This window comes from Triticum dicoccoides, chromosome 6A (assembly GCF_002162155.2).
Source record: "Triticum dicoccoides isolate Atlit2015 ecotype Zavitan chromosome 6A, WEW_v2.0, whole genome shotgun sequence".
Lineage (NCBI taxonomy): Eukaryota > Viridiplantae > Streptophyta > Magnoliopsida > Poales > Poaceae > Triticum > Triticum dicoccoides.
The window spans coordinates 270115582-270137885 of NC_041390.1; positions in this window are offsets into that span (position 1 = coordinate 270115582).

A 22304-nucleotide genomic window follows, 5' to 3' on the forward strand; every position below is an offset into this window, starting at 1 on the left:
GACTCTCTTTTCTTGACTGCTTTCAGCCTTTCCCGCTCCTTCTGTGCGGCTTTGGCCGCCTCTAGATCCACCACCCATTCGGCCATGGCAGACTCAAAGTCCGCCCATGTAACTATGTGGCCGCCGGCGGTGATGAACTCGGCGTGGCGAGATGCCATCGCTTCCTTATCATGTGTGCGGTCGCGGGCGGCGAGGAACGCGGCGCGCCGGGATGCCATCGCTTCCTTAACAGTTACTGTGTGCCTCAGTGCCATGGATGACACCTGGAGAGTGCTCTAGGACAGAGGGGCCGGGCAGCCATACAGTGCGGTCGTATTCAAGAGCTCAATGGCAAACAACAACAGAAATTTGGCTTCCCTTACAATTTTGCTCGTTCATTATCACACATGGTTCATCTCCGCCGCTTATGGAAACAGTGTGCGCTGAGCCTATTATGTGTTGCGTTATGATTGGCCAGAACCCCAGCCATGCGGATCGCGTGTGCACCGTAGGATGCACCGTGATCGAACGACAATCCACGTCCCTCGCATCATACTCGTGCAACTGTAGCTGGATTTGATTTATATGCGCTAATGCCTAGAAAATGCACATAATCCCCTAAATATGGTAAATGAGCCCGGAAAAATGCCAAATTTGAACACGGTGATTTGCAGAGTGTATGTTCGTCGTAGAAAAAGCTCCAGGGCAAAGAACGAAGAAAATTTGGATCCCCCTTCAATCTTGGTGACTTACCTCTCGAAAGCATGGAACTTCTTTGGTGATGGTACAATTTATGAAGGGCGTGCATGACGACATAAGCCAAACCTTCTCAACTTTTTTACCAGGGCATGGTGAGGTCATACCATGGCATGCCTTGCCAGGCGTCATGTTTTTCAAGCATTTATTTCATTTTCTCAATAGTTGAAAACCCAATAAACAAACGTTTGTGGTTTACTATTGCCACTGTCGGTGTTCTGGGAACGGGGGTCCCCATACATGCCTTCTTGCGGCCCACGGCATGGCTCCTCCAGCGGCCTAGTACGACCCATCTTCACCAGCAAACATTCAAGACCCTCGTGAGGGGCAAGCCTCGCGAGACGGACGACACAAGACCTCCTCGGGGGCATCCTCAACAGGCCGGCTCACGAGGAGCGGAGAGATTAAGGTGAGGGGCACCTCGTGAGGTTCCCGTGACATGAGCCATGACGACCAAGGCCAGGCGGGTGCCAGCGGGCGCAGAGCACCAGTTACCTCTTTGGTGCTAAAGGAGCAGGCGCAGGCGAGGAGTCCCAAGACATGAGGCAATGGTTTCCATATCGGTGCAACAAGACCAAGACCAGCAGGACGGCAGGATGGAGGTCATCACGGAGCCCATGACGGCATCACCACCAGAGCCTTTAGCAGGCGACGACCACCTTTTGTCAGGATAGCTTGTACTAGTTGTCCCCCTTCAAATTGGCCGTTGTGGGATCCCTTCCTGCCTAATATTTGGGAAGAGGACCAGGGCCTCTATAAATAGGACTAGCCACCACCATAGGAGGGCGGATCATTGAGATCATCCTAAACCACACAAGCTCACGGAGCTCAAGAACACCTCTCCTCAGGAGGTAGTTCTTCCCTTGTACTTGTTCATCCTCAGCCTACAAGGCAACCCACCACACCACACTGGAGTAGGGTATTACAGCACATCGGTGGCCCGAACCAGTATAAACTCTTGTGTCCCTTCTTCTTTGAGTTTGGTGAGCTAGGTTTGGAGATCGTTGCAAGAGCGTGAGCTGGGGGAAAGATCTTCGTGTGCACCCCAGAGTTCGAACCTTGAATGTTTTGCCAGAACCCGAAATCCAACGTTTGGCGCGCCAGGTAGGGGTGCACTGAAGCTTTCTCTTCGTCGATCCATGTTTTGCGGCTCCACCACATCCATGTCAGACGTTCACCAAGCCTGCGGTGAGCCTCGCGCCGCCATCGCCACTCATCGCCCAGACGGCACCCGTTGGCGGACCTCCCCGCCTTTCTCCATCACCTGTTGCCAACGCCGCTACCGGCCTGGTAGCAAATGAGCAGCAAGCATCGTCACTGCGCCCCTCTATACGGCGGGATGGCCGTACCGCCACCCTGTCGCTGACTCCTGTTGGCTCATTGTCCCATGCTCGTCGCGCGCCCACAGATGCGCAGGCCGCGTTGCTCATGGCACACGAGCTCCTGCGTTACCGCCCGGTCCACAACCCCTATGAGGACTAGCTGGACTGCATCACTAAGCTTGTCAGCGCCGCTGGGGGCTCTCCTACACCGTCTCTCTTGCTACCTTGCCCTCCTCCAACCATGGGAGACGTAGCTCACGGAGCGCCTCCGCCGCCCCTGCTTCAAGATGGCGCCCCCGCGCCAAGACGCGCGGCTCAGAGGGCCCCCTCCTCCTCCGCACCAAGATGGTGTCCTCCCCCAAGACGCATGGCCCCGCGGCATGATCCACCACGCCATGTGCCTGCGCACGAAGAACGAAGCTGCCAAGAAGTTCCCTAACCGCAGGAAAACACTCCGGCACTCCCCGCACCGCCACGACAAGACCGCGCGCCACCTGCCGCGGTGGTGCGTTAGTGCCAAAACTAGATTCCACCGCCACGACGGGCTCCGGTGACCACAACAGGCTGCCAAGCCTTCACTGCTGAGCTGCGCACCATTGTTTGGCTAGGCAAGTTCATGCTGGATGTGCCTCCGCGTTATGATGGCACCCCCGACCCTAAGGAGTTCCTACAGCTCTACGAGCTAAGCATCGAGGCAGCCAACGGAGACGAGAAAGTCACGGCGAACTGGTTTCCCATGGCTCCCAAGAATCGTGCTCACTCGTGGCTCCTGAACCTGCCCGTGGGATCCATCTACTCCTGGGGCGAGATGTGCGAGTGTTTTGTCGCCAACTTCCAGGGCACTCATGACCGCCCTCCGGCCGCGAGTGACCTGCGCCGCATCAAGCAGCAGCCGGGAGAGACCCTGCAGAAGTACATCCAGCGCTTCAACAACGTTTGCCTCAAGATCCCCAAGGTGACGGATGAGGCCATCATCTCATTTTCCGATGGCGTCCGCGACGTCAAGATGAAGCAGGAGCTCGCCATCCACGAGGAGCTAGGCATGGCTCTGGAGATGTTCAACATGGCGACCAAGTGCGCAAGAGCTGAGGAAGGGCGCTTCTCCCTCCTCAAGCTCCCTGCTGGCGACCTAGAAGAGAAGAAAGCCAAGGCCAAGGACGTGAAGCACAAGGGAGTAGCCGTGCTCGCGGCAGAGCTAGAAACCAAGCGCGGCCAGGACCACCCCGAGTCGTCCAAGAGCAGTCGTCCGTTCTGCGCCTTCCACAACATACACAGCCACATCACCAATAATTGTCAAGAGCTCAGGGTCATCCGAGATGGACGCTTCGTCCACGCCCCGAGCGCAACGACCGGGGCTACGGCCGAGGAGGAGGACGAAGTGGAGGACGCTGGGACGACCGCGGCCCCCGCCAGGAGTGGCGCGATCGGCCTCGGGAGGACCACTAGCAGGAGCAACCTCGTGAGGGCACCTGGAGGGACCAGCCTCACGAGGACCATCCTCAGGGTAATCCTTGCCTCCCTCCGCTGCCACCACCACCAAGAAGGAATGACGACCACCCTCAGGACGAGGGGGTTGGGGGCTTCTAGGAGCCACGCGCTATCACCTGCATCTTGGGCAGTGCTCAAGCCCTAGCTTCCCAACGCATCTTTAAGAAGTTTGCTCGCAAGGTGAACGCAACCCTCCCCAGGCTCGAGGCCACGCGCCCACTCAGGTGGTCCATGTACGCCATCACCTTCAGCTCGGCGGACCAGCTCAAGTGCGCAGCAACCGCTGGCATCCTCCCGATGCTCTGCTCACCCGTCATCAACAATGTACAAGTCACCAAGACCCTCATCAACGGTGGCACGAGGCTGAATGTCCTGTCCGTCGAGACGTTCGATAGCCTCCAAGTGCCATATGACCAGTTGGAGCCTACCAAGCCAATCTCAGGAGTGACCGACGGCTCCACCACCCCGATAGGGCAGTTCCGCCTTCCTGTCACCTTCGGCCAGTGCGGCAACTACCGCACCGAGCTCATCGACTTCGACGTCGCCCATATCCGTCTTCCGTACAACGCCATCCTTGGGTATCCAGCATTGGCCAAGTTCATGGCAGTGACCCACCACGGCTACAACGTCCTCAAGATGCCGGGAAGCAGTGGAATCATCACAGTAACCTGCAAAGAAAGAGATGCTATGCGCTCCCTAGAGCGCGCCTTCCAAGCCGCAGCAATTGAAAGCCCCAACAGTGAGGGCACCCTGTACCCTCATGAGGCCATCCCCAAGAAGAAGAAATAGCTACTCCACCCAGGACCTCAGGGGAGTGGCGTCTCCAGCGGCACCACCTCAGGATCGGCGCCCGCACCTGGGGCGCCTCCTTCCCTCACATAGGAAGGCGCGCCTCGCGCCCTCCTCAGGCAAGGCTTCGGGGCTCTCTTCTGGAGGGCCTCAAACCTAGCCGACATCACGAGGGAGGCACTTGGGCACCACATGGAGGTGTTCTTCGCTGCATGTTTCCCTCAAGAGGGCACGAGGCAAGGAGCGCTAGGTTCTTAGGAGTTCATCATCAAGGCCACCCAGGAGCTTCAAGAAGCAAGGACCATACGCGGCGACCGCCACCCACCACCCAGCGCAGCTCCCCATCCAGGCGAGGACGGCGGGCTGCGCGTCTATGTCGACATTCCAGGGCTCAATAGGGCCGCGTCTCAGGAGCGCTTCTGGCCTTCATGCACTGGCCGGTGAGAGGGTCCACCTCACAGATACGTTCGCATGCCGTTTGGCCTGCCAAATGCGGCTATCACCTACCAATATCATCTACGGAGCATCCTGGAGGCTCGGGAGTCTAGGCACCACGCAGTCCTGGCAGAAATGGCGGCGGTCCTCAAGGAACCACCCAAGCCCCCAGAGCCTCCCGAGGCTCAGGGCCCTTGTGGCTCGTGAGGAGCGACTCTTTGGCAAGCATCATCAGCTACTTCAACACTCCTTCGACAAGGTACCGGGTGACATTTTCCGGTTTACTCACCTGGGAGCACCCCTCGAGCTGCATCATTCCCAGGTCACACGGGCTTGACGATGTGGCATGTATCTTTCTGCATCTTTAGCTTACTCTGCTGGGGGTGCCCCTTGGGCCGCATCATCCCCAGGACGCTCGGGTCCGTCCCAATGGCATGTATCATTTTACATCTATTTGAACTAGCATGGTTCTCTTACGGCTACCTTTGCTTGATTACATCTCACGGCATCCCACGTTGCTGACCAATATCCTATTTACCCCGTGGCGAAAACTCAACATACTGGCACCGTGCTTATGCTCGGGTCCGTCCCTGCAACGCTGATAAATCTGAGAGATCGAGCTGTGGCTCACGGCCCACTCCACACACGTCACCTCATCAGATCCTCAGTGCCTTCATCCTCTTGTGGAGCAATTAGCAGCTGGATAACAGCGTGCCCATGGGCTATGCCCTCTCCCCGGCTAACCTGCAGGAACCTCCCGAGGATGACAGCGGGCTGTACTGCAGGCTCCTTATTTTCCCTTGCAATTCTCTTGCACGCTAAAGGGGGGAACCTGAGCATCACACCTCAGGAGCCCTTATTGGCTCTCCAGCCCTCACCCCCTGAACTTGACCATGGCATCACGACCTGGCATACCAGCGGCGGCTGAGCTTGCTCGAGGGCCGGGACCCGAGGACATAGAGCACACGAAAGAGAGTGGTGAAGAAGGGAAAGCTCGCACGGACCTAGCTTGGCTACACTATGGCCATTGATGCACGAGCCTGGCATAGCACAAGGAATCGAATCTAGACCGCTATGATAAGTTTTCGCAATCGGGTCAGCCAAGCGTTGCGGCATAGGATTCCTATCTCTTGCAGCCTTGCTACGGCGATGCCGCCTACCTTTCATATCCTTAGGTAGCTGCTTGCGCTAAAGGGGACTTATTGAGCATCACGCCTCGGGAGCTCTTACTAGACCTCGGGCCGCTCACCTCCTGGCCTTGACCATGGCATCGCGACCTGGCATACCAGCGACGGCTGCAGCCTGCCTGGGGACTGGGACCTGTCGGCGTAGAGCACCGAGCTACCGCAAGGTTGGAAAGGGGAGACTAAGCCGAAGCAGGACATGCCGTCGTACATCTTCATAATAAGGATAATATTAACCAAAGGGCAATACAGATCCTTTACACGTCCCCATGGGGTTTGTCTCGATTCCTCGTAGGGAACAAAAGAAGAAGGTTTCTAGGAGCCCTATCTACAAGTGTCAACGCCACCGACGCCATCATCAGTAGTGGGCCATGGGAGGCCGACGTTAACCCCATCCATATCATCAACGGCAGCGGGCAGACGCCGCAGCCGCGCTCCGGGCACGGCGAGAGCTTGGGGGCACATAGCTGTCGTCGCTTGTCTCCGAAGTCTTGTAGGGCTCGAGAGAGTCGCTGGACTCCCAAGCGTCATCGCTGCTGCTGGAGGAACTGCTAGCTAGGCCAGCGTCAGGACCGACACCTGCCGCTTTGCCATCCTGATGACCCCCTCCAGGGTAGCACTCCAGGCAGCAGCCTTCCTCGTCAAAAATGTTTAAGAACATCGTGGAGGTGCCATCGTATTTGAAGTGTCTGGCGAGGGCGCCCTCCGCACGGCAAGCCCGAGCGACTTCACCCCATCTGCGGGTCATGAAGATCTTGCCCAGAGAGACGACCTCAACCTCCTCCGCCGTCGCCGGGGCATCGCACTCAGCGTGATGCAGCCATAGCCCAAGGGGACCCCTCAGCGGCATTTCGATGAAGGAGAACAGCGAGAACCAGATCCAGTACGTGGTGGCATCACCGCCCACACCACGAGTTCACGCGAGGAGCTCTCGGCGTGGGTTCGCGGGGCGGCGGCATGCGCCTCCACTGCATGGGCATTGCGGCCGTGGCGCGAGGGGCATAGGTCCATGCCTCCTCCTCCGGAGTCCGCTACCTGTGTGTACAAGGGTAGCAGATAGCCGGGGGGATGCCGTTCGTGCCAAGGCCTCGACACCTCCGGCCTTGCGACGACATCGCGAGAGCGGGCAAGCCTCTTCTTCGGTGGGAGAGGCCCAGGCTCCTCACGGGGGGCTTTTACCTTCTCGGCGGCGGAAAACCTTCGTATCGGCGCCATGGATGACACAGCAAAGCAGTGAAGCAAGGAAGAAGAAGCACGCGGAATAGAGGAAGATATGGGCGACAGGGGCTCCGCCCCCTCCCCATTTATAGCGGGAGAAGGCCAACCGACAACCCCCACAATCACAGGTAATGATGGCTTTTCTGCATGCACCAGGGACTCATCAAGTTGGGCAGTTGCCGAGGCATCATGGGGAAGTGGAGACGCCCACATCCCGTCATTCGCCACGCATCAATCAAGGCCGCAGGCGGTTGGGGCCCGCGGCACTCCACACTTGCCACTTGTCTTCGCCTCGAAGCCATGTTCGAGCATGCCTTGGGCCCGCGGGCTACTGTCGATGTTCCGGGAACGGGAGTCCCCAGACTTGCCTGCCTACGGCCCACAGCGTGGCTCCTCCAGCGGCCTGCTACGGCCCATCTTCACCCGCAAACACTGAAGACCCTCGCGAGGAGCCAAGCCTCTCAAGGCGGACGACACAAGACCTCCTCAGGGTCAGCCTCACCAGGCCGATTCACGAGGAGCGGAGAGATCATGGTGAGGGGCACCTCATGAGGTTCCCGTGATGTGAGCCATTACAACCAAGGCCAGGCGGGTTCCAGGCAGGCGCCAGCGGGCGCAGAGCACCAGTTGCCTCTTTGGTGCTTGTCGGCGTTCTGGGAATGGAGGTCCCCAGACTTGCCTGCCTGCGGCCCACGGCGTGGCTCTGCTAGCAGGCCTGTACGACCCATCTTCACCAGCAAGGAATCAAGACCCTCGCGAGGGGCCAAGCCTTGCGAGGCGGACGATGCAAGACCTCCTCAGGAGCAGCCTCACCAGGCGGCTTGCGAGGGGCGCAGAGTTCAAGGCCAGGCAAACCTCACGAGGTTCTCGTGACATGAGCAATGACGATCGAGACCAGGCGGGCGCCAGCGCGCGCAGCGTCCTTGTTTCCTCTTTTGTGCTAAGGGGGCAAGCGCAGGCGCGGAGTACCGAGGCATCAAGCAAATGTTTCCACATTGGTGCAATGATACCAAGACCAGCAGGATGGCAAGGAGGAGGTCACCATGGCGCCCAAGGCGGCGTCGAATACCACTTTTGTCAGGATAATATGTACTAGTTGTTGTAAGTGCATCTAGTGTCCCTTAGTGATTTTGGTGTATTGTAGACTTATACGTTAAGGGACTAATGCGTTTGTGAGTGTACACAGGTCTATAAGTATATGAGGAGTTTGATATTTACAGAGAAAGTCGACCCCTAAAAATGAAGTTCTTCAACTGAAGACTTTGGATTTCTGAAGACTTTCTGAAGACTTTGAAAGTGAAGAAATTGGTGTGACCTTGAAGACTTGGTATTCATTCGATGAACATGAAGTGTGAAGGCTTTTGTTTTCGTAGTTTCATTTTCTTTTTCTTGAGTCATAGGAAACACCGTACTGTTAAAGGGGGTCGAGGAAATACTAAGGAAAAATTTCCATGTGATGCTCAACTCAAAATCCAACGCCTACCAATCCCTTCGAGTGAAGCCATTAGAAATCTCATACAGTCCAGTCATATTCTTCAGTGATAGAGACGAAGTTCTTCTGGTCTCTAAGGAATTTGTTCTGACTGAGGAGTTAGGAATTCGCTAGTGCGGATTACCTACACAGTGAGGAACATGATAGCCCTGAGGATTTTGCTACTCAAAATTCCGACCGTTGCTGTGCTATGAGCTAGCTGTCCCAAAATATCTATCCACCTAATGGTCGTATCATTGAAGGGCATTTATGTCTTATCATGTCGGGCTACTCCCTAGGCTATAAATAGCCGCCCCCTACAACCACTAGCTGGTTGGCTGCTTCGAGAGAAACTGACACATGTCATTTGAGAGCAACCAATCCTCTGAGGACTTTGAGTGAAAATCATCAAGTGAGGAAAACCAAAACCCAAACCCAAACACCTACAAACCCCAAGTGATTGAGCATCACTGAAGAGAATGATCCTGCGTGGATCCGACGCTTGTTACCTTTGAAGAATGTTCTTCTTCCTGGCGGTTAGGCGTCATGGTCTAGAGCATCCAAGAGGAATTGTTGATCGCCGAGTGACCAAGTTTGTGAAGGTTCAGAAGTCACCTGAAGACTTACCACGAGTGATTGGATGAGGTCTGTGTGACATTAGCTCAAGGACAATACGGTGAGGACTTGGTGTCCTGAGCTGCATGTTCAGGACTGGGTGTCCAGGACTGTGTGTCCTCGAGTTTAAATACTTGGCCACTCCAACCAGACATACAAATGAGACAGCAGTTGGAACTGGTCTACCAAATCATTGTCTTCACCAAGCTTACTGGTTCTATTTCCTCAACTCATTCATTTCCTCATAGATGTTATGTGTGTTTGTTCATATCTGTGCTTGAAGACTTTGACTGAAGATTTTCTCAATTTCCTCAGTTCAGTTTCTTCAGTCTGTTTGTCTTCATCCTGTGTAATCCTGTGCTTACGCTTCCTGTACTCTGTGCATGTCTTCATTTCATCATGATGACCATGCTTGTGTTCTGATATGTTTACTATTGAGTACTTATTCCGCTGCTAGCAGTTCTTCGCTAAGGAATTTCCTCACCTGCAAATTCCTCAGTGAAGAATTCATAAAAACCGCCTATTCACCCCCCTCTAGTCGATATAACGCACTTTCAGTTGGTATCAGAGCAAGGTACTCCCTTGTTCTATGTGATTTTGGTTTAACCGCCTAGAGTTTTAGCTATGTCGACCACATGTATGATCAAGGTCTCTGCTGGGTGTCCTACCTTCGATGGGACGGACTACCCCTACTGGAAGAATAAGATGTAAATGCATCTTGAGGCAATTGATAACGATCTCTGGTATGTTGTGGAAAATGGTGTTCCCTCAGTCACACCTTCTCTGGATGCTGCTGATGTGAAGAGATTCAAGCAACTTGATTCTCAAGCGAAGAATATCATATGTGGCCATCTAAGCAAAGGACAGTATGGAAGAGTGAGTGCTTTGGAAACTGCTAAGCTTATCTGGGATAGACTGTCCAAAGTGAATGAAGGAGTCTCAACACAACGTGACTCTTGAGTTGATGTTCTTCGCAATCTCTTCAACCGCTTCGAAAGACTCGACAATGAAAATGTTCAACAAACCTTCGATCGCCTCACTGACATCTCAAATGAGCTTCAAGCACTTGGTGCCACTGACATCACCGACCATGAGGTGGTGAAGAAATTGCTGAGATCACTTGATTCCTCATTTGACACTCTGGCATTGATGATACAAGAACATCCTAATTACAAGTCACTTGATCCCGCTGATATTCTCGAGAGGCTAAATACTCATGAGTTCCAACTTGCTGAAAAAGAGATCTCTATGATTCGAGCTATGGCAGATCACGTGCACTGAAGGCCAAGGCAGTATCTGAGTCCGAAGATGAAGACTCTGGTAGCAGCCTTGGTGATCATGAAGAACTAAGCCATGAGCTAGCACTGCTCGTGAAGAGGTTCCAAAAATTCTCAAGACGTGGTTGCTTTGGAAGACCCTTAAGGAGCAATGATTCCTCATCCAGTGACTACAAGAGGAGGCTCTGTCACAAATGCAAGAAACCTGGACATTACATTCAAGATTGTCCTCAGTGGGAAAAGGAATCAAAGAAGAAGAAATACAAGGATTATAGTTCTGATGATGCGAAGAAAAAGAAGAAATCCACAAAATCTTCATCATCAAAGTCCTCAAAGCCTTCATATCACAAGAAGAGCAGCTCCAAGAAGGCTAGGGCATTCATTGGCAAGGAAATGGACTCTGAGGCTGAATCTGAAGAAAATGAGGAAGAGGAGACATCTGAGGAGTCCGAATCTGGAGTGGCGAGCCTAGCTCTCGCTACTGCATTCATCAGCAAGTCTATCTTCAACACCGAAGAAAATGGCCTCACCAACAAGGCTGATGAAGGCAATGATGACTACGCTCCCACCTATTGCTTCATGGCAAAGGGTGCCAAGGTACTCAAATATACCTCCTCTGAATCAAGTGAGAATGAATCTGATGAAAACCTTAAGCCCAGTTATTCTAAACTTGCTAAGATTGCTGTAAAACAACAAAGGGCTTTTGAAAAGGTTCAAAACATGCTAGACAAAAGTGATGATATGTTGGGTGAAGAAATGGATCGCACTAAAGCCTTGACTGGAAATCTTCACAGACTTCAGACTAGGTTTGACAATCTTCAAGGTCATCATAACACTCTCTTATCCGATGATGAGAAGCTTTCTTATGAATTTCTTCCAAGAAAGCAAGACCTTGAGAAGCTAAGAGTGAGTTATGAAGATCTTCAGAAGGAGCGCGATTCATTACTTTCTCAACAAATCAGCGCTTCTCAGGAAGAATTTGTTCCTCCTTGTTTGAAATGCATTGAACGTGAATCTGCTAATTCTTCACCTGAATGTTCAAATGCTACTAATGTTTCAAATTCTTCACATGCCTCTGCTATCACTAATTACTCATCTGAGGACATTGCTAGTATCACTGACGATGCGGGGCTGAAGGAATTGTACATGACAGGCATGTACAAAAGCCTCAAAGGGCATCAAACTCTTTGTGGTGTGCTTAAAAAGCAGATCCTCAACGGGAACCCTAGGAAAGAGGGTATTGCCTTTGAGAGGAAACTCAATGCTGATGGTACATATTGGAAGCCTGAGCAGTACCCCAAAACTACATGGGTTGCTACAAAGGGACCTCCAGTTGATCCATCTAACTTATCTGGATTTGCATGTGAATTTCCTCGTTTTGATGATGAGTCATTTGACTCCAACTATAAACTATTCAAAAATCAGAATGGTGAAGTTTTTGCTAGATATGTTGGCACTAACTGCAGGAACGGTCCCCCTATGAAGAAAATCTGGGTTCCCAAAAGATGCCTTGAAAATCTTCAGGTGAATGTCATCATGACGCCACCTGTGAAGAATAGGAACCCCAGATCAAATTCTTCATATGGATCCAAGTCCTCATACGGACCAAACTCCTCACATGGATCATATTCCTCAAAAGGATAAAAGTCCTCATATGAACATCATCGTGCTAACCCTTCTGTTTCGCAGGGAAGATCTAAGGATTATGGATATGTGCATTATTCTTCAAATCATTATGCTCATAAGTCCTCGAAGAATTTCTCTGCTTACTCTTATGCTTACTCTAACCCCTCTTATGTGAAACGAAATGGACTGGCTTCTATGCCACCTTTCTCGTATGGAGCTCCCAGAGTGATGAACTCTTTGCCACCCCTTCAGATGTGGGTGGTGAAAAAAAGATCTAATCTCTTCTGTAGGGTCAGGTCTCCAGACGTACGTAATTGTCTGAAGAATTTGTTGGAGACCTGAGTATGCCTGAAAGGACGCAGGCTAATCATGAAGAAATGAACTTTCATTTCTCACGTCCTCATACTGCTTTATCTGTTCTTTTGCTTGATGAAATTGATCTGATGAATTGATGTCATATTCTTCACTGATGAAGTATATGAGTTCGTAAGTTGCACTAATTCATCTGCAGGATGATCAACCCAAAGCCACTGAGTGGGTCCTTGATAGTGGATGTACAAATCACATGAGTGGTGACAATAATCTATTGATGGATGCTCCATTATCTCCATCACATCTGAAGCATATCATCTTTGCCGACAAAGGCAAAATTTAGGTATTGGGTCTAGGTAAGGTTGCGGTCGCAAAGGATCGACACATGGACAAAGTCATGCTTGTCGAGTCCTTAGGATACAACCTCATGTCTGTCTCAATGCTTTGCGATCTTGATATGGTTGTTGTCTTTGGCAAGTACCGTTGTGTTGTGCTTATGGAAGCTTACAATTCCAAAGTCTTCGAAGGCTTTAGGAGAGGAGACTTGTACATTGTTGATGTCTCTACAGGACGACAACCAGCCGTGTGCCTACTTGCAAAAGCTTCAGAAGGCTGGCTCTGGCATCTACGACTTGGTCATGCAGGCATGAGGAATTTGCACATGCTTGCGAAGAAGAAGCATGTCATTGGCATTGAGAATGTCAAATTCCTCAAGGATCACTTATGCAGAGCCTGTGAAGCTGGAAAGATGACCAAGGCCAAGCATCCAACGAAGACAATCATGACTACCACTCGACCGTTTGAATTGCTTCTTATGGATCTTTTTGGCCCTAATCATTATTCTGCTGTTACAAACGATGCATCTCTATATGGCTTTGTTATTGTTGATGATTACTCTCCATACACATGAGCACACATTGTTACTTACAAACATGAAGTGCAGGAAGTCTTCAAACGATTTTCCTCGAGGGCTTCAACCAACTTTGGTGTGAAGATCAAGCACATCAGAAGTGACAGCGGAACCAAGTTCAAGAATTCTGGTCTAGATGACTATCTTGATGAACTTGGTATTACTCATGAGTTATCTGCTCCTTATACTCCTCAGCAGAACGACGTCGTGAAGCGCAAGAACAGGACTCTTGCTGAGATGGCCCGCACTATGCTTGATGAATACAAAACGCCTCGTCGTTTCTAGATTGAGGCAATTGATACTGCGTGCCACATCATCAACAGAGTATATCTTCAAAAATTCTTCAAGAAGATTGCCTACGAACTCCTCACTGACAAGAAACCCAATGTAAGTTATTTCAAAGTCTTCGGTGCTAAATGTTGGATTAGAGATCCTCATCACAACTCAAAATTTGCACCGAAAGCACATGAAGGTTTTATGCTTGGTTACGGAAAGGACTCACACACCTACAGAGTCTTCAACAACGTTCTTCACAAGGTTGTTGAAACTGTAGATGTGCGGTTCGATGAAACTAGTGGCTCGCAAAGAGAGCACCTACGTACTATGATAGATGAACCCGCACCTGAGGAAACTATCAAGTTCAAGGCTACTAAGGATGTCATTCCCACTGAAGAATCTGCTGAAGAATTCATTCCAGAACATGAAGAACGTCGAGCTAATGCACCTGAAGAAAATACTGAAGAAAATGGTACTGAAGAGAATGCTGATCAAATTCCTCAACGACAACCAGCACACCCTCGCATTACAAAAAAGTGCAAGTTGAAAAGATCATCAATGACATCAAAGCGCCAGGTCCTCCCACACGCTCAAAATCTTCACACGTGGACAAAGTCATGATTGTTGAGTCCTTAGGATACAACCTTATGTCTGTCTCAATGCTTTTTGATCTTGATATGGTTGTTGTCTTTGGCAAGTACCGTTGTGTTGTGGTTATGGAAGCTGACAATTCCAAAGTCTTCGAAGGCTTTAGGAGAGGAGACCTATATATTGTTGATTTCTCTACAGGACCACAACCAGCTGTGTGCTTACTTGCAAAAGCTTCAGAAGGCTGGCTCTGGCATCAATGACTTGGTCATGCAGGCATGAGGAATTTGCACATGCTTGTGAAGAAGAAGCATGTCATTGGCATCGAGAACATCAAAATTCCTCAAGGATCACCTATGCGGAGCCTGTGAAGCTGGGAAGATGACCAAGGCCAAGCATCCAGCGAAGACTATCATGACCACCACTCGCCCATTTGAATTGCTTCACATGGATCTTTTTGGTCCTAATCATTATTCTGCTATCTCAAATGAAGCATCTCGATATGGCTTCGTTATTGTTGATGATTATTCTCGTTACACATGGGTACACCTTGTTACTTACAAACATGAACTGCAGGAAGTCTTCAAATGATTTTCCTCGAGGGCTTCAACCAACTTCGGTGTGAAGATCAAGCACATCAGAAGTGACAATGGCACTGAGTTCAAGAATTCTGGTCTCGATGACTATCTTGATGAACTTGGTATCACTCATGAGTTATCTGCTCCTTACACTCTGATGGGGTCATGTACCTAGGGTAGGGTCATGGACCTGATCTAAGTACCCTACCCAAGGACGCCCTTAGAAGAGGTCGCCTTCAAGTCGACCAACGAGGGACTCACTCGACTGACTTGAAGGACTCGACCGCTAAGACTCACTCGACCACCAGAAGGTCAAGAGGCACTCTGCACTGCAACGGCCTGTAATCAAGTAGACTTTATGATAGTAAAGGCACTTTATGTGGGGCGTTACCAGTAACGCCCCAGACTTAACTCACCTTAAACCCTCTCCTACGTGGGCTGGCTGGGGTCCTGGCGCACTCTATATAAGCCACCCCCCCTCCACAGGCAGAAGGGTTCGGCACCTTGTAACTCATACACTCATAATCCACTCGACCGCCTCCGGGCTCCGAGACGTAGGGCTGTTACTTCCTCCGAGAAGGGCCTGAACTCGTACATCCCTGGTGTTTACAACCTCTCCATAACTAGGAACTTGCCTCTCCATACCTACCCCCCACTCTACTGTCAGGCTTAGAACCACGACAGTTGGCGCCCACCTTGGGGCAGGTGTTTTAGCGATTTTGTGGAGAAGTTGCGATTCTTCCGAGTACTTTCATGATGGTGTCTGCTGGAGTTTTGGTCGGGAGTCAAGAGATCCGTCTCGGCACTCTCACCTTCATCGCCGACGACTCCGCGTGGCTCCACGAGGCTCCGCTCGACGTTGATGCGCTCCCCGTCCGCGGTGCGACGCATTTTCGTGCATATGTCCGCGGCGTTCTGCTGCGGCAACCGTCGACCCAGTATCGGTCGGCTCCTCCATCGTCCACCCTCCCGGTATCCCGCCAGCGCAAGCGCTCGGGCCGGTCGAGGCTTCGGCGATGGGTAAGGCACGCGGTGGCTCGCCAATCGGCCACCACCCAAGTTGCGGCAATCGAGCCCGACGAATCTCTCTACGGCTTGTTCGATCTGTCGACTGGCTCCGTAGAGACTGCATCCGAGTGCGGTAGCAGTGATCCAGCGGCGGAAATCTTGATTGTCGACGGGCCCCACAGTCCCCCTGGCTTCGCCCGTGATGGTGGAGCAGGTGACGGCGGCGACCCTACACGAGGCTACGAAGAGTACCAGCCCGAGCCACTCGACTCTCTGCAAAGAGAGGAACTTCGCCGCAGGAACGAGGATCCCCTGCGTATTCCCATCGCAGGAGAAACCCCCGAGGCTCGTGCCTTGGAGGAGGCGCGTCTGGCCAATTTGGCCGAGCGCACTCGACTGGAGAACCTTCAGCGAGCACTCGACGAGCGCGCGCGGCAACGAGTTCCCGACACCAGTCGACGTCAACTCTTCCCGCCAACTCAGGTATATCGAACCCCAATTCAGAATTTAGCAGCTGCGACCCGTATAGCAGAGTCCATCCAGCCTTCGCAGTCGGAAGCTGGCAGAGGTTTGCTGCAGATCAGGGATCTGCTCCGGGCAGCAGGAGATCAGAATTCAGCCGTGTCTCAGTCGCGCAACAGAATTCACAGTCGATCCGTCACTGTGAATACGGTTCAGTCGGGTCACAGCCCCAGATCGCCTCCACGGCGTGAAGGGCGCGAGAATCGGCGAGATCAATATGGAGACAGACTCGACCGAGATGATAGGCGTCGAGTGCCCAATTCCCCTCCGAGGGGTGGGTCTTACGCTCCTCGGCAGCCAGATGATAGGCGTCAGTACAGTACAGGGCGTAGGGTTCCAGTCGACCCCAGAGAACCAGGATTCGACGCGCGATCCATTATCGTGCAAGGGTTGGTCGACCGGAACAGAGCCCATCGAGGTGGACTCGACAGAGATGTACCCACAAGCGGTTGAGTGCATGTTTTTGGTCCTGAATGCTTCAGCAGAGCTATCAGAGCCGCAGTTATCCCTCCCAATTTCAGGTTGGCAACAGGAGTCAGCAAGTTCACTGGTGAGTCTAAGCCTGAAACTTGGCTTGAAGATTACCGAGTGGCAGTTCAGATTGGTGGTGGGAACGACGAGGTGGCCATGAAGCACTTGCCCCTGATGCTGGAAGGTTCTGCTAGGGCATGGTTAACTCAATTACCTCCTAGCAGCATTTACACTTGGGAAGATCTGTCCCGAGTGTTCATCAGAACGTTTGAAGGAACTTGCAAGCGACCAGCTGGATTGACAGAGTTGCAAGTCTGCGTGCAGAAGGCCAATGAGACCCTCAGAGAGTATACTCAGAGGTGGATCACTTTGCACCACACTGTGGAGAATGTGTCTGATCATCAGGCAGTCTGCGCCTTCAAAGATGGCGTCAAGAACAGAGAACTGAGTTTGAAGTTTGGTCGAACTGGTGACATGACCTTGAGTCGGATGATGGAGATTGCTACCAAGTATGCCAATGGTGAAGAAGAAGACCGACTCCGAAGCGGCAAGCACAAGCCGAGTCAGTCGGAAAAAGGAAACACCAGTCGGAAACAGAAGCGGAAGGCTGAACCAGCAGCTCCTGGAGAGGCTCTGGCCGTGACTCAAGGAAAGTTTAAGGGGAAACCAAAAGGATCCTGGAACCCCAAGAAGGTAAAGGATAAAGAAGGGAACGACGTGATGGATATGCCATGTCACATTCACACGAAGAAAGACGAAGAGGGGAATATCATTTACCCGAAGCACACCACTCGCCAATGTCGACTCCTGATCCAGCAGTTTCAGGGAAAACAGTCTAAGGACAAGGAGAAGGAGTCGGACAAGGCCGAAGACAAGGAGGACAGTGAGGAAGGATATCCGCATATCAACTCCACTCTGATGATCTTTGCAGATGTGGAAAGCAGGAGTCGACTGAAAGTCATTAACCGAGAGGTGAACATGGTTGCCCCAGCAAAAGCAAATTATCTGAAATGGTCTCAAACACCCATCACATTCGACCAATCTGATCACCAGACTCATATTGCCACCCCTGGGAGGCAAGCTTTGGTGGTCGATCCAGTTGTCGAAGGCACTCGACTGACAAAGGTGCTGATGGATGGTGGAAGCGGGCTGAATTTGTTGTATGCAGACACACTGAAAGGAATGGGCATTCCGATGTCTCGACTGAGCACTAGTAACATGAGCTTTCATGGAGTTATACCAGGGAAGAAAGCCGAGTCACTCGGCCAAATAGCTTTGGACGTGGTGTTTGGTGATTCGAAGCATTTTCGCAAAGAAAAGTTGACGTTTGAGGTCGTGGATTTTCAGAGTGCATATCATGCCATTTTGGGGAGACCAGCTTACGCACGGTTCATGGCTCGACCATGCTACGTGTACCTCAAATTGAAGATGCCCGGCCCCAAAGGAGTGATCACTGTCACCGGTGATCGGAAAAAGGCAGAAGAGTGCTTTCAGAAGGGCTCCAAGATTGCCGATTCCCAGGTGACAGCGGTCGAGTTCGAAGAATACAAGCAAAACGCAGATCCGAGTGACTTGCTGCGATCAAAGAAACCCGCCACAGAGTCTGCATTCCAGTCGTCCGGTGAGACGAAGCCTGTTCACATTCACCCGACTGACCCCGAAGCAGCTCCGACCCGCATCTCGACATCACTCGACCCAAAATAGGAAGAAGCGCTCATCCAGTTCCTCCGTGAGAACTGGGACATTTTTGCATGGAAGCCCGCTGACATGCCAGGTGTTCCCAGGGGACTGGCTGAGCATCGCCTAAGAGTCGACTCGTCTGCAAAACCAGTCAAAGAGCATCTTCGGCGGTCCGCCGTCCAGAAGAGAAAGGCCATTGGTGAAGAAGTGGCTCGACTATTGGCGGCAGGATTTATCCGAGAGATATACCACTCCGAGTGGCTCGCTAATGTCGTCATGGTTCCTAAGAAGGACAAGTCGCTCCGAATGTGCATTGATTTCAAGCACATCAACCGGGCCTGCCCGAAAGATCATTTTCCTCTCCCTCGCATAGATCAAATTGTTGACTCGACCGCGGGATGCGAGAGGCTATCTTTTTTAGATGCCTACTCCGGGTACCACCAGATCCGTCTGTACGGACCCGACGAGGTAAAAACAGCTTTCATCACTCCATTCGGGTGCTTCTGCTCTATCACCATGCCATTTGGCCTCAAGAATGCCGGAGCCACATTTATGCGAATGATTCAGAAGTGTTTACTCACTCAAATCAGTCGGAATGTGGAAGCATATATGGATGATATCGTTGTCAAGTCACGAAAAGGTTCCGACCTGCTCGCTGATCTCGCCGAAACATTTGCCAACCTCAGAAGATATGATATCAAGCTCAATCCATCAAAGTGCACATTTGGAGTTCCTGGTGGCAAGTTACTTGGTTTTCTCGTTTCCGAACGGGGAATCGACGCTAACCCAGAGAAGATTGGCACTATTCTCCAAATGAAACGCCCTGTGCGAGTGCACGATGTCCAGAAGCTTACTGGATGCTTGGCCGCATTAAGTCGATTCATCTCACGACTCGGTGAAAAGGCATTGCCTCTTTACCGGCTGATGAAGAAGACAGACAAGTTCGAGTGGACTCCAGAAGCTGATGCAGCGTTTGCCGAGCTAAAAACTCTGCTCTCCACCCAGCCGGTGCTTGCTGCTCCAATCAGCAAAGAGCCTCTGTTGCTCTATATCGCAGCCACAGGACAAGTCGTCAGTACTGTGCTAACGGTCGAGCGGGAAGAAGAAGGGAAAGCTCTCAAAGTTCAGCGCCCAGTGTATTATTTGTCTGAAGTCTTGACTCCATCCAAGCAGAGATATCCTCATTATCAGAAGCTTGTGTATGGAATATACATGACCACAAAGAAGGTTGCTCATTATTTCTCTGATCATTACATCACAGTCGTCAGCGACGCTCCACTATCAGAGATTTTGCACAACAGAGATGCAACTGGTCGAGTGGCCAAATGGGCGATTGAACTTCTTCCCCTTGATATCAAGTTTGAGGCAAAGAAAGCCATTAAGTCCCAGGCAATAGCAGATTTCCTCTCCGAGTGGATTGAACAACAGCAGCCGACTGAAGTTCACTCGGAGCATTGGACCATGTTTTTTGATGGCTCTAAGATGTTGAATGGTTCCGGTGCTGGGGTTGTCCTGGTTTCCCCCAGGGGAGATAAGCTCAGATATGTGCTCCAGATTCACTTTGATTCCTCCAACAATGAGGCAGAATATGAGGCCCTCTTATACGGGTTGCGCATGGCCATTTCACTCGGCGTCCGTCGCCTGATGGTCTATGGCGACTCGGATTTGGTGGTCAATCAGGTGATGAAAGAGTGGGACGTGAGAAGCCCAGCCATGACTGGATACTGCAGTGCAGTAAGGAAGCTGGAAAAGAAGTTCGAGGGGTTGGAGCTCCATCGTATCCCCCGACTGAAAAATCAAGCAGCTGATGATCTAGCAAAGATAGGTTCCAAGAGAGAAGCCATTCCGAGTGGTGTGTTCTTGGAGCATATACACACTCCGTCAGTCAAAGAAGATCCTTTCACCGAAGAAACTCCACAGCCCAAGAGTGCCACAGATCCGACTGAAGTTGAAGTCCCGGCGGTGGTCGACTTGATCATGGAGGTTTTGGTGGTCATTCCCGACTGGACAGTTCCGTATGTCGCTTATATCCTGAGAAAAGAGCTTCCGGAGGATGAGGAAGAGGCTCGACAGATCGTCCGTCGATCTAAGGCCTTTACCGTAATCAAAGGACAATTATACAGAGAAAGCGCGACTGGAGTTAGTCAGAATTGCATAACACCAGAAGAAGGTCGACTCATCCTCAATGATATTCACTCGGGGACCTGTGGTCATCATGCGTCCTCTCGGACCATCGTGGCCAAAGCATACCGAGCCGGATTTTACTGGCCAAAGGCGAATGAGATGGCAAAAGATATAGTGGATAAGTGCGAGGGATGTCAGTTCTACTCGAATATGTCGCACAAGCCTGCGTCGGCCCTGAAGACCATCCCACTCGTCTGGCCTTTCACAGTATGGGGACTGGACATGGTCGGTCCTTTGAGAACAGGACGAAGTGGCTTCACGCATGTACTGGTGGCAGTCGACAAGTTCACCAAGTGGATCGAGGCTAAACCAATCAAGAGCCTTGACACCGGTACTGCTGTTAGCTTCATCAGGGAACTAATATTCAGATATGGAGTCCCGCACAGCATCATTACGGATAATGGGTCGAACTTTGACTCAGAGGAATTCAGAGATTTCTGCAACTCCAAAGGCACACGGGTCGACTACGCTTCAGTCGCCCATCCGCAGTCGAATGGACAAGCAGAGCGAGCTAATGGACTGATTCTTAAGGGATTGAAGCCTCGACTGATGCGTGATCTCAAACACGCGGCTGGAGCCTGGGTAGATGAACTTCCCTTAGTGCTTTGGGGGCTGCGGACCACGCCTAATCGGTCGACCGGAAGAACTCCATTCTTCTTGGTCTACGGAGCTGAAGCAGTCTTGCCGAGTGATCTTCTCCACAATGCTCCTCGAGTTGAAATCTACAACGAAGCAGAGGCTGAACAGGCGCGGCAGGACGCAGTCGACCTTTTAGAAGAAGAAAGGGAGATGGCTCTGATCCGCTCGACCATCTACCAACAAGATTTGCGTCGTTTCCACGCCAGAAATGTGAGAGGTCGAGCCTTCCAGGAAGGGGATTTAGTTCTCCGAGTGGATCAGCACAAACCACACAAGCTTGCTCCTTCTTGGGAAGGCCCCTTCATCGTCACCAAGGTTCTCCACAACGGGGCGTACCGTCTTTACAACGTCGAGCATAATATCGACGAGCCCCGAGCTTGGAACGCGGAACTACTCCGCCCATTTTACACTTAAGTTTTATCACTCGGATGAGTTGCAATAAAGTACTTCTGTAGTTCATGGACCTCAAAATAATAGTGTCATAGTTCCTCCATAATTTCTGTCACTTTTTATTTTTGTCCAATAAAATTCCCCCTCAGTGGGTGACTTAGCTGCGAATCCGTTTCGCCTAAGTTTGTATAAATCCTACCGAGTGGTGAGCCAGACTCCCACTCGGAGGCTTAGCTGCGAATCCGTTTCGCCTAAGTTTGTAAAAATCCTACCGAGTGGTGAGCCAGACTCCCACTCGGAGGCTTAGCTGCGAATCCGTTTCGCCTAAGTTATCAAAATCCTACCGAGTGGTAAGCCAGCCTTCCACTCGGAGGCTTAGCTGCAGTCCAAGGACTCGCCTAAGTTATAAAAATCCTACCGAGTGAAGAGCAACCCTCTCACTCGGGGGCTTAGCTGCAGCCCTGTGCTCGCCTAAGTTATCAAAATCCTACCGAGTGAAGAGCAACCCTCTCACTCGGGGGCTTACCTGCAGTCGAAGCACTCGCCTAAGTTATCAAAATCCTACCGAGTGAAGAGCAACCCTCTC